The sequence below is a fragment of the Mustela nigripes genome, unplaced genomic scaffold (genome assembly GCF_022355385.1).
Source record: "Mustela nigripes isolate SB6536 unplaced genomic scaffold, MUSNIG.SB6536 HiC_scaffold_826, whole genome shotgun sequence".
NCBI lineage: Eukaryota > Metazoa > Chordata > Mammalia > Carnivora > Mustelidae > Mustela > Mustela nigripes.
Window position 1 is genome coordinate 1 of NW_026740233.1, and position 11424 is coordinate 11424.

Genomic DNA, 11424 nt, shown 5'->3' on the forward strand with positions numbered 1-11424 from the left:
TTTCCCAAAGAATGCTGTGCTTTCCCAGAGGGGATTCCCCGGCAAAGAGGCTTTCGCTCTATGAGGGTTTCTCCCATCGTGCTGCGAATACTAGGCTAAGGCAAGCAACTAAAGCAGCCCACAGAACCTACTCAGATTTCCCAGCGACTGCTATGCTTTCGCAGAGGTTTCTGCTTGGCGCGAACCGCACTTCGCTGCTGTTTTCTCAGCAAGGCTTTGGTCATTCGCTCTGTCGCGGCAGGGAAGAAGAACCGCGGGAGAGCTGGTGCCTCTTGGGCCTTGCTTTCCCGGCTCCATGTTCGTGTCCTTGGTTCAAACTGCCAGGCTGAACTAAGCAGACTGAGCCACAACTGTGCAGTAGCGTGCGTAGCCTAGGATGGCACTCTTTGCACACTACCATCTCCCGGTGTAGGCATCGCTTGGCCTTTTACTCTGGCGCTCAGGCGGACCTGCAGACTACGCCAGTGCTTTCCAAACAGGAAAGGCTGGATGACAGAATCCCTGCACACCGCCCATGCACTGAATGGCAAGCTGTGTGGGACTGTCCCTTCTCCTTTCATTAAACCCCGTGCTTCCTCCAAGCCCCCACATCCTGGAGGAAGATGGCATATGATGGCCATTCATTCTGGGAGATGTTTCTCGAGTTCAGGGCAGGCGCCTGGTGGCAAGACCATGTCTCCACCACGGATAGGTGGCCAAGGAGCTGCTGTCTCCTTGAGCCCAAAGGCTCAGGACAGGCATGCTTTCTGTGCAGACTCCTTCCTCAGAGTGGAGCCCTTTCCCCTGCCCTAATCTTCCCCTCATGTCTCCTTAGCAGCCAGGCTTCTGTCGCTCTGCAGTGACAGACGTGTGCCTTTTCTTAAGGCTCTTTCCACAGGCGCCACCACGCTTCTCTGTCAGGTTGAGGGGATGCCAAGGCAAAGAGGATTTCGCTCCATGCGGGTTTATTACACCGTGCTGTGGAGACTAGCTCCGGCAAGCAGCAGGCAGCATCCCACAGACCCGACTCTGATTTCCCAAAGAATGCTGTGTTTTCCCAGAGGGGATTCCCCGGAAAGAGGCTTTGCTCTATGCGGGTTTCTCCCATCGTGCTGCGAATACTAGGCTAAGGCAAGCAACAAAAGCAGCCCACAGAACCGATCTGATTTCCCAGTGACTGCTATGCTTTCGCAGAGGGTTTCAGCTTGGCGCGAACCGCACTTCGCTGCTGCTTCCTCAGCAAGGCTTTGGTCGTTCGCTCTGTCGCGGCACGGAAGAAGAGCCTCGTGAGAGCTAGTGTCTCTTGGGCCTTGCTTTCCCGGGCTCCAAGTTCGCGCCCAGGGTTCACATTGCTAAGCCGAACGAAGCAGACAAAGTCACAACCCTGCACCAGCGTGCGTGGCCTAGCATGGCACTCTATGCCTATTACCATCTCCTGGCGTAGGTAAGGCTTTGCCTTTAGCTCCGGCGCTCAGGCTGATCGGGGTCTAGGCCAGTGCCTTCACCACAGGAGAGAGGACGCGACAGGATCCCTGCAAACGGCCCGTGCACTGGGATTAGGAACTGTGTGGGACTGTCTCCACTCCTTCCCCGGCAAACCCTTGCCATCCACAACGCTGCCACATCTTGGTGGAAGACGGCATCTGCCCGTTTCTCCATGGGGTTGTTTCTGCGAGTTCGGGGTATGGCACCTAGGGGCAAGTCCGTCTACCCTTGGGACAGGTGGCCAAGGATATGCTGTCCCCTTGGGACCAGAGGCACAGGACAGGCCTGCCTTCTGCCCAGACACCTTCCTCAGAGTGGAGCACGCGCCCCTGCCCTAGTCGTCCACTCAGGTCTCCTTAGCAGCCAGGATTCCATCTCTCCGCGCAGGGAGCGGGTGACACTTGTCTTGCCACTGGCCTGCTGTTGTTGCCACGGCAGGCTATCCTGTTTCCCGAACGTTTCCGGACCCCAAGGCCAACGGCTCCTTCTCTTCCCCGGGGGTGTTGACCTGCGCCTTCCACACACTTGCTCCTGGAGAGCGCGGTGACAGACGTGTGCGACCATGCTTCTCCCTCAGGCAGACGGGATGCTAGGGCAAAGAGTATTTCGCTCCATGCGGTTGTCTTCCACCGTGCTGCGGAGACTACCTCAGGCAAGAAGCAGCAGCATCCCAAAACCCAACTCTGATTTCCCATTGAACGCTGTGCTTTGCCAAGGGAGATGCCGGGGCAAAGAGGCTTTCGCTGTATGAGGGTTTCTCCCACCGCGAGACTGGGCTCAGGCAAGCAGCAGCAGCCTACAGAACATTTTTCAGCGAATGCTGTGCTTTCGCAGAGGCTTTGCTTGGAGCGAACAGCACTTCGCCGCTTCTTCCTCACAAGGTCAGGCGCGTCAGGGAAGAAGAGTGGGGCGAGAGCTGGTGCCTCTTGGTCCTTGCTTTCCCGGGCTCCATGTTCGCGTCCTGGGTTCACACGGCCAGGCCGAACTAAGCAGACTCAGCCACAACCGTGCAGTAAGTAGCGTGCATAGCCTAGGATGGCACTCTATGCACACTACCATCTCCCGGTGTAGGCATCGCTTGGCCTTTACTATGGCGTTCAGTTGGACTCGCGGACTAGGCCAGTGCTTTCCCCACAGGAGAGGAGAGGTGACAGGATCCCTGCACACCGCCCATGCACTGAATAGGGAGCTCTGGGGGACTGTCCCCACTCCTTCCCCTTAAACCCCGTGCCTCCTCCAAGCTTACACATCCTGGAGGAAGAGGGAATCTGATGGACAGTTCTTTCTGGGAGTTGTTTCTCGAGTTCAGGGTAGGCGCCTGGTGGCATGCCCATGTCTCCACCACGGACAGGTGGCCAAGGAGCTGCTGTCTCCTTGAGCCCAAAGGCTCAGGACAGGCATGCTTTTTGCCCAGACTCCTTCCTCAGAGTGGAGCCCTTTCCCCTACCCTAATCTTCCCCTCCTGTCTCCTTAGCAGCCAGGCTTCTGTCGCTCTGCAGTGACAGACGTGTGCCTTTCCTTGAGTCTCTCTCCACAGGCGCCACCGCGCTGCTCTCTCAGGCTGAGGGGATGCCCAGGCAAAGAGGATTTCGCTCAATGCGGGTTCATTATCACACCGTGCTGTGGAGACTAGCTCCGGCAAGCAGCAGGCAGCATCCCACAGACCCGACTCTGATTTACCAATGAATGCTGTGCTTTCCCAGAGGGGATTCCCCGGCAAAGAGGCTTTCGCTCTATGCGGGTTTCTCCCATCGTGCTGCAAATACTAGGCTAAGGCAAGCAACAAAAGCAGCCCACAGAACCGATCTGATTTCCCTGTGACTGCTATGCTTTCGCAGAGGGTTTCAGCTTGGCGCGAACCGCACTTCGCTGCTGCTTCCTCAGCAAGGCTTTGGGTGTTCACTCTGTCGTGTCAGGGAAGAAGAGCTGCGGGAGAGCTGTTGCCTCTTGGACCTTGCTTTCTTGGGCTCCATGTTGGCGCCCTGGGTTCACCTTGCCATGCCGAACTAAGCAGACACAGTCACAACCCTGCAGCAGCGTGTGTGGCCTAGGATGGCCTCAATGCATACTTGGCCTTTGGTTTTGGCCCTCAGGCGGACTCGCAGACTAGGTCAGTGCCTTCCTCACAGGAGAGGAGAGGCGACAGGATCCCTGAACACTGCCCGCTACTGGAATGGGGAGCTTTCGGGGATTGTCCCCACTCTTTTCCCGTCACAACCTCTGCCACTGACAGCGCTGTCACATCTTGGAGGAAGATGGCATCTGACTGCGCGTTTCCCGAGGGAGCTGTTTCTGCGAGTTCTGGGTATGGCGCCAGGTAGCTAGTCCAAGACTGCACTACGGACATTTGTCCAAGGAGATGCTGTCCTCTTCGGACCAGAGGCACAGGACAAGCCTCAGAGTGGAGCCCGCATCATCCCTTCATGTCTCCTTAGCAGCCAGGCTTCCTCTCTCCGCACAGGGAGCGGGTGACATTTGTCTTGCCACCGGCCTGCTGTTCCTGCCAGGGCAGGCTCTCCTGCTTCCCGACCTTTTCCCAACACAAGGCCAATGGCTCCTTCTCTTCTCTGGGGGCGGCGTGCTGCGCCTTCCCCAGACTTGCTCCTGGGGAGCTAAGCGACAGACGTGTGCAACCATGCTTCTCTCTCAGATCTCAAATACACAACATAAACCTACACCTAAAGGAGTTGCAGAAAGAACAAAAAGGAACGCCTAAACCCAGCTGGAGTAGAGTAATAATAAAGATCGGAGCAGAAATCAATGAAATAGAAACAAATAAATAAACAAAAACCACAAAAAACCAACAACTATAAAAAAAAAAAAAAACAATAGAACAAATCAACGAAACTAGGAGCTGGTTCTTTGAAAGAATTAATAAGATTGATAAACCCCTTTCCAGACTTATCAAAAAGAAAAGAGAAAGAACCCAAATAAATAAAATCATGAATGAAAGAGGAGAGATCACAACCAACACCAAAGAAATACAAACAATTATATGAGCAACTCTACGCCAACAAATTCAACAATCTGGAAGAAATGCATAAATTCCTAGAGACATATAAACTACCACAACTGAACCAGGAAGAAATAGAAAACCTGAACAGACCCATAACCAGTACGGAGATTGAAACAGTCATCAAAAATCTCCAAACAGGGGCGCCTGGGTGGCTCAGTGGGTTAAGCCACTGCCTTCGGCTCAGGTCATGATCTCCGGGTCCTGGGATCGAGTCCCACATCGGGCTCTCTGCTCGGCGGGGAGCCTGCTTCCCTCTGTCTCTCTGCCTGCCTCTCCGACTACTTGTGGTTTCTCTCTGTCAAATAAATAAATAAAATCTTAAAAAAAAAAAATCTCCAAACAAACAAAAGCCCCGGGCCAGATGGCTTCCCAGGGGAATTCTACCAAACATTTAAAGAAGAATTAATTCCTATTCTCATGATACTGTTCCAAAAAAAATAGAAATGGAAGGAAAACTTCCAAACTCTTTTTTACTGAGGCCAGCATCACCTTGATCCCAAAACCAGACAAGGATCCCATCAAAAAAGAGAACTACAGACCAATATCCTTGATGAACACAGATGCGAAAATTCTCACCAAAATACTAGCCAATAGGATTCAACAGTACATTAAAAGGATTATTCACCACGACCAAGTGGGATTTATTCCAGGGCTACAAGGTTGGTTCAACATCTGTAAATCAATCAATGTGATACAACACATCAATAAAAGAAAGAACAAGAACCATATGATACTCTCCATAGATGCTGAAAAAGCATTTGACAAAGTACAGTATCCCTTCCTGATTAAAACTCTTCAAAGTGTAGGGATAGAGGGCACATATTATCAATATTATCAAAGCCATCTATGAAAAACTCACTGCAAATATCATTCTCAATGGAGAAAAACTGAATACTTTTCCGCTGAGGTCAGGAACACGGCAGGGATGTCTGTTATCACCACTGCTATTCAACATCGTACTAGAAGTCCTAGCCTCAGCAATCAGACAACAGAAAGAAATTAAAGGCATCCAAATTTTGCCAAATTGGCAAAAGAGAAGTCAAACTATCCCTGTTTTCAGATGATATGATACTGTATGTGGAAAACTTAAAGGACTCCACTCCAAATCTGCTATAACTTGTATAGGAATTCTGTAAAGTGTCAGGATATAAAATCAATGCACAGAAATTGGTTGCATTTTTTTAAACTAACAAGACTGAAGAAATAGAAATTAAGGAGTGAATCCCATTTACAATTGCACCCCAAACCCTAAGATACCTAGGAATAACACTAACCAAACAGACAAAGAATCTATACTCAGAAAACTCTAAAGTACTCATGAAAGAAATTGAAGAAGACACAAAGAAATGGAAAAATGTTCCATGCTCCTGTATTGGAAGAACAAATATTGTGAAAATGTCTATGCTACCTAAAGCAATCTACACATTTAATGCAATCCCTATCAAAATCCCATCCATTGTTTTCAAAGAAATGGGACAAATCATCCTAAAATATATATGGAACCAGAAAATACCTCGAATAGCCAGAGGAATATTGGAAAAGAAAGCCAAAGTTGTTGGTATCACAATTCCAGACCTCAAGCTCTATTACAAAGTTGTCATCATCAAGATAGTAGGGAACTGTCCCCAAAACAGACATAGATCAATGAAACAGAATAGAGAGCCAAGAAATACACCCTCAACTCTATGGTCAACTAATCGTCAACAAAGCAGGAAGGAATGTCCAATGGAAAAAAGACAGCCTCTTCAACAAATGGTGTTGGGAAAATTGAACAGCCACATGCAGAAAAATGAAATTGGACCATTTCCTTACACCATACATGAAAATAGACTGGAAATGGATGAAGAAGCATAATGTGAGAAAGGAATCCATCAAAATCCTTGAGGAGAGAACAGGTAGCAACCTCTTTGACCTCAGCAGCAGCAACTTCTTCCTAGGAACATCGCCAAAGGCAAGGGAAGCAAGGGCAAGAATGAACTATTGGGATTTCATCAGATGAAAAAGCTTTTGCCCAGCAAAGGAAACAGTTAACAAAGCCAAAAGATGACTGTCAGAAGTTATCTGGGTGAAGATATTTGCAAATGACATACCAGATAAAGGGCCAGTATCCAAAATCTATAAAGAGCTTATCAAACTCAACACCCTAAGAACAAATAATCCAATGAAGAAATGGGCAGAGGACATGAGCAGAAATTTCTGCAAAGAATAAATCCAAATGGCCAACAGACACATGAAAAAATGCTCCACATTACTCGGCATCAGGGAAATACAAATCAAAACCAGAATGAGATACCACCTCACACCTTTCAGAATGGCTAAAATGAACAAGTCAGTCAATGACAGATGCTGGCGAGGGTGTGGAGAAAGGGCAACCCTCCTACACTGTACGTGGGAATGTAAGCTGGTGCAACCACTCTGGAAAACAGCGTGGAGGTGCCTCAAAAAGCTGAAAATAGAACTACCCTATCACCCAGTTCTTGTAGTACTGGGTATATACCCTACAGATACAAACGTGGCATTCTGAAGGGGCACATGCACCCAAATGTTTATAGCAGCAATGTCCACAATCATTAAACTATGGAAAGAACCTAAATGTCCTTCAACAGATTCATTTTTTTTAATATGGAATGCTTCCCAGTTTTTCATGTCATCCTTGTTCAGTGATCACGCTAATCTTCTCTGCATCATTCCAATTTTAGTATATGTGCTGCCAAAGTAAGCACAAGACAGGAGCATTTTAACACTCTAATCATGAACTATCTGAAAAAATAAAGAAAACAATCTAATTCACAATAGCATCAAAAATAATAAAATACTTAGGAAAAGATTTAACTAAGAAGATGAAAGATCTGTACTCCATAAACTATGGCATTGATAAAGAAATTGAAGGAAAAACAATTGGAAAGATAGCTCATATTTATGAATGGTAAGAATTAACATTGGTAAAATGTCCATACTACCGAAAACCATCTGTAAATCCAATTCCTATCAAAAATCCAATGTTAGGGGCGCCTGGGTGGCTCAGTGGGTTAAGCCGCTGCCTTTGGCTCAGGTCATGATCCCAGGGTCCTGGGATCGAGCCCCGCATCAGGCTCTCTGCTCAGCAGGAAGCCTGCTTCCTCTTCTCTCTCTGCCTGCCTCTCTGCCTGCTTGTCATCTCTCTCTGTCAAATAAATAAATTAAAAATCTTTAAAAAAATCCAGTATTATTTTTTTACAGAAGTAAGTAAAGAATCCTAAAATTTATATGAGACCATAAAAGACAACAAATAATCAAAGCAGTTCTGAGAAAGAATGAAGAAGAGAAATTACACTTCTTGATTTGAAACTATACTACAAAGCCCTCATGCTCAAAACAATAAAGTATACTGGCATAAAAACAGACCAATAAACAAGTAGAACAGAATTGAGAGTCCAGAAATAAATCCTTTCATACAGTCACCTAATATTTGACAGGGGCCAACATATATAATGGGTAAAGATAGTCTGTTCAATAAATGATATTTAAAACTGAATAGTCACATAAACAGTATGAAACTGGAACCTTATATCACTCATAAGTCTTAACTTGAAATAGATTAAAGACTTAAAGGTGATGCATGAAACTGCATTTCCTAAAGGAAAACATAGGAAAAATTCTCCTTGACATTGGTCTTGCCAATAGTTTTTTGGATACCAGACCAAAAACACAAGCAAAAAAAGCAAAAATAAATAAATGGTATTACATCAAACTAAAGTTTCTGCATTGCCAAAAAAAAGAGAAAGAGAATGAAAACACAATCCACAGAATGTAAGAAAATACTTACAAATCTTATATCTGAAAAGAGGTTAATAACCAACAGATACAAATTGAAAAAATATATCTAATTAAAAAAATAGCAAAAGGATCTCAATAGACTTTTTTTTTTCAAAAAAGTTATATAAATGACCAACAGGAGCATTAAAAAGTGCTCGACGTAAAACACTCAGGGCAAAGTCATTATGTTGTTGTTGTTGTTGTTTACCTCTGAAAAACACAGCAAGATATTACTACCTATTAGAATATATACTACCAAAAACTTGAAACTAACAAATTTTGGTAAATATTGGGGAAAATGGGGAACTTATGCACTGTGATAGGGATATAAATTTGTATGGAAAGCAGTATGGAGATTATTCATATTATTAAAAGTAAAATTACCATATGATTCAGTAATCCCACTTCTAGGTATATATCTAAAGGAAACGAAGTCACTGTTCAAAGATATATCTGCACTCTTATGTTTATTATAAAATTTTTAACTCTAAGCAAGTGATGGAAATAACTTTAGTATCCATTAATGGATGAATGAATAAAATAAGTATAGTAAATATATACTATGGAATACTACTTAACCATGAAAAATTAAGAAATACTGCCATTTACAACAGCATGGATGAATCTTGAAGGTGTTATACTAAGTGAAATATTTCAAAGATTTTATATATTTTTTAATTTATGTATTATGATATCCCTTACATACAGAATCTGAGGAAAAGGCAAACTAATGGAAACTTAGAGTTGAGTTGACAAGGGGTGAACCTGGGGTGGAGTAAGGTGGTCAAAGGGTGCAAACTTGCAACTATAATATGAAAAAGTTCTGGGGATCTAATGTACAGCATGATGATCATAGTTAATAAAATATACATACTTTTTTATTGTGCTTCCCTTTATTAAACTTTGCATATATCACATTCTTACAAGTTGAAAGTTTATAGCAATCTTGTATAAAAGAGGTCTGCTGCCACCATTTTTCTAACAACATTTGTTCATTTTGTGTCTCTCTGTCACATGTTGGTAATTCTTGCAATATTTCAAGTTTTTTCATTATTATTTATTTGTTATGGTGATCTGTGATCAGTAATTATGACCCACTGAAAACTCAGAACTAGTTTAGTTAAGGTATATACATTGTTTTTCTTTAAAAACATAATGCTTTTGAACAGTACAGTATAGTGTTTATTTTTTATATGCACTGGGAAACCAAGAAAAAAAATAATTTGACTTAGTTTATTGAGATAATCACTTTATTGAGGCGGTCTGGAACAAAACCCACAAGACCTCTGAAGTTTATCTCTACTATACTATATACATAAAAGTTGCTAAGAGAGTAGATCTTAAAATTCCTTACCATACATGCATAAAAAACAGTGGCAACTATACGATATAGTAGATGTATTAACATTTTTATGTAGATTATATTGCAATACAGATGTATGCCAATTTATCAAATTGTACAAAATTTATACAATGTTAAAAGTTTGCAATGTTATAAGAAATCATTTCTTAAATTTACAAATTATAATATGTCGTTTTTTTTCAATAAAGCTGGAAAAAACTTTTTGTAGAATTAATCTATTTTTCAAAAAAGGAAGTAAGGAAGTAGAAACTGCAACTAACTCAGAAATAATAGAATATAAAATCCATTTCCATTATATACACTGGGACAAAAACTATTACTTAGTTTACAATGAAGGAGTACTTATGAAGCATGAAGGATGCTCTATAAATAAGGCTGAAAGAGCTCAGTTTTAAGGTTTAAATTTAAAATCTTCTTTTGAAATACTAAACTGACCACCCAGTTTTCCAAACATAAATGTCTTAACTGCATGAATTTATTTCATACAACTCTATCATCTAGTTTCATAAGAAAACAGCATGCAAATTTTGAATAAGACAGACTTGCTTAAGTTTCTTTATGTTCAACAGTAAAGGATACTTCCCTAAAAATAAATAGAAGAAAAATCAGCATATTTATTATGATAATTATTATTCATAATGAGATTCATATTGAATTAGGGAATATATATCCTCAGAGGGGGTAAAGTAAAATGAAATTTATTTTGGTAAATGTGTCTATGAATAGTCAATACAATGCCTCAATATAAATGAATATTATCATTTTGAACAATTTAATTACTATTATTAGAATTATTATAAGTATAAAAATAGCTATCATTTTAGCATGGAATATGAGACTCTCATGCTCCATGCTTCATTACATCCACACAACAACTCTGCATAATAAGTATTATCATCACCATTTCATGGGTGAAAAAACTGAGGCTAACACATTTAGATAACTGGTTTATGATTACATGGCTAGTAAAGATGCATCACACTAATTTAGGCTTTATGATTTCAGAATTGTACTCTTTCCACTGAACATTCTATTACTCTGTAAATACTTGGCTTGTTTTCATTTAGTTCTTTAATTGTATTCATGTGGTGATGGCTTAAAGCTTCATTTAAAGGAAGCTTAAAAAATTCATTTAACCAAAAGCTCCCAAGAATTAAAAATGTCATGGATCTAATATAGACATGGATATCATTAGTTAATGGGTAACTATATATTTTCCACTCTAGTGAGATAACAATCAGAGTATTTTTCTAAGTTTTAGTCTCTGAGTGTTCAAAAGGACTTTGTTAAAATAGAAATATTTAGACAAAGGTGATCAAAAGTCTGGATCAGGTCACCTTAAGATAAATATTAGGAAACTGAGGAAACAAATGGAGATTTGAACACTGAGCTATGATATAATGAATGGTTTCAAGTATTTAGTAGAGTATAGAAAAGCCCTTTAAAGCCTGGTCTTAGCCTAGCATTGCAGCTTCTGGGATATCTGTCTATCTATCATCTACCTACCTATCCATCTATCTATCTATCTAGATATAAATTTGAAAACTTTTTTAACTTAAAGATTTTGAGAAATAGAACATAATCAGCACCATAGAAGATCTGTTTATGATAACAACCTAGCCCCTCCTCCCAGTTTGTTAATATTCTCTCTTATTTAATGTAACATTGTGCAAATAGACCACTACTGATCTGCCGTTAGGAATGAAATAGCTATAATCATCTGTTTGCATATCCTGGTGAAAATATTCATTTAGTTCCATGTTGTATTTCTAGGAATGGACCAAAT

At 42.2% G+C, this 11424-nt stretch overlaps 1 non-coding gene across 1 annotated transcript; it reads right to left on the reverse strand.

Moving 5' to 3' along the window:
• Positions 1–7096: 7096 nt before the first annotated feature.
• On the reverse strand, positions 7097–7203 carry LOC132008739 (U6 spliceosomal RNA). The gene has a single exon (XR_009401712.1). It is a non-coding gene; the product is annotated as a U6 spliceosomal RNA (small nuclear RNA).
• Positions 7204–11424: the final 4221 nt, after the last annotated feature.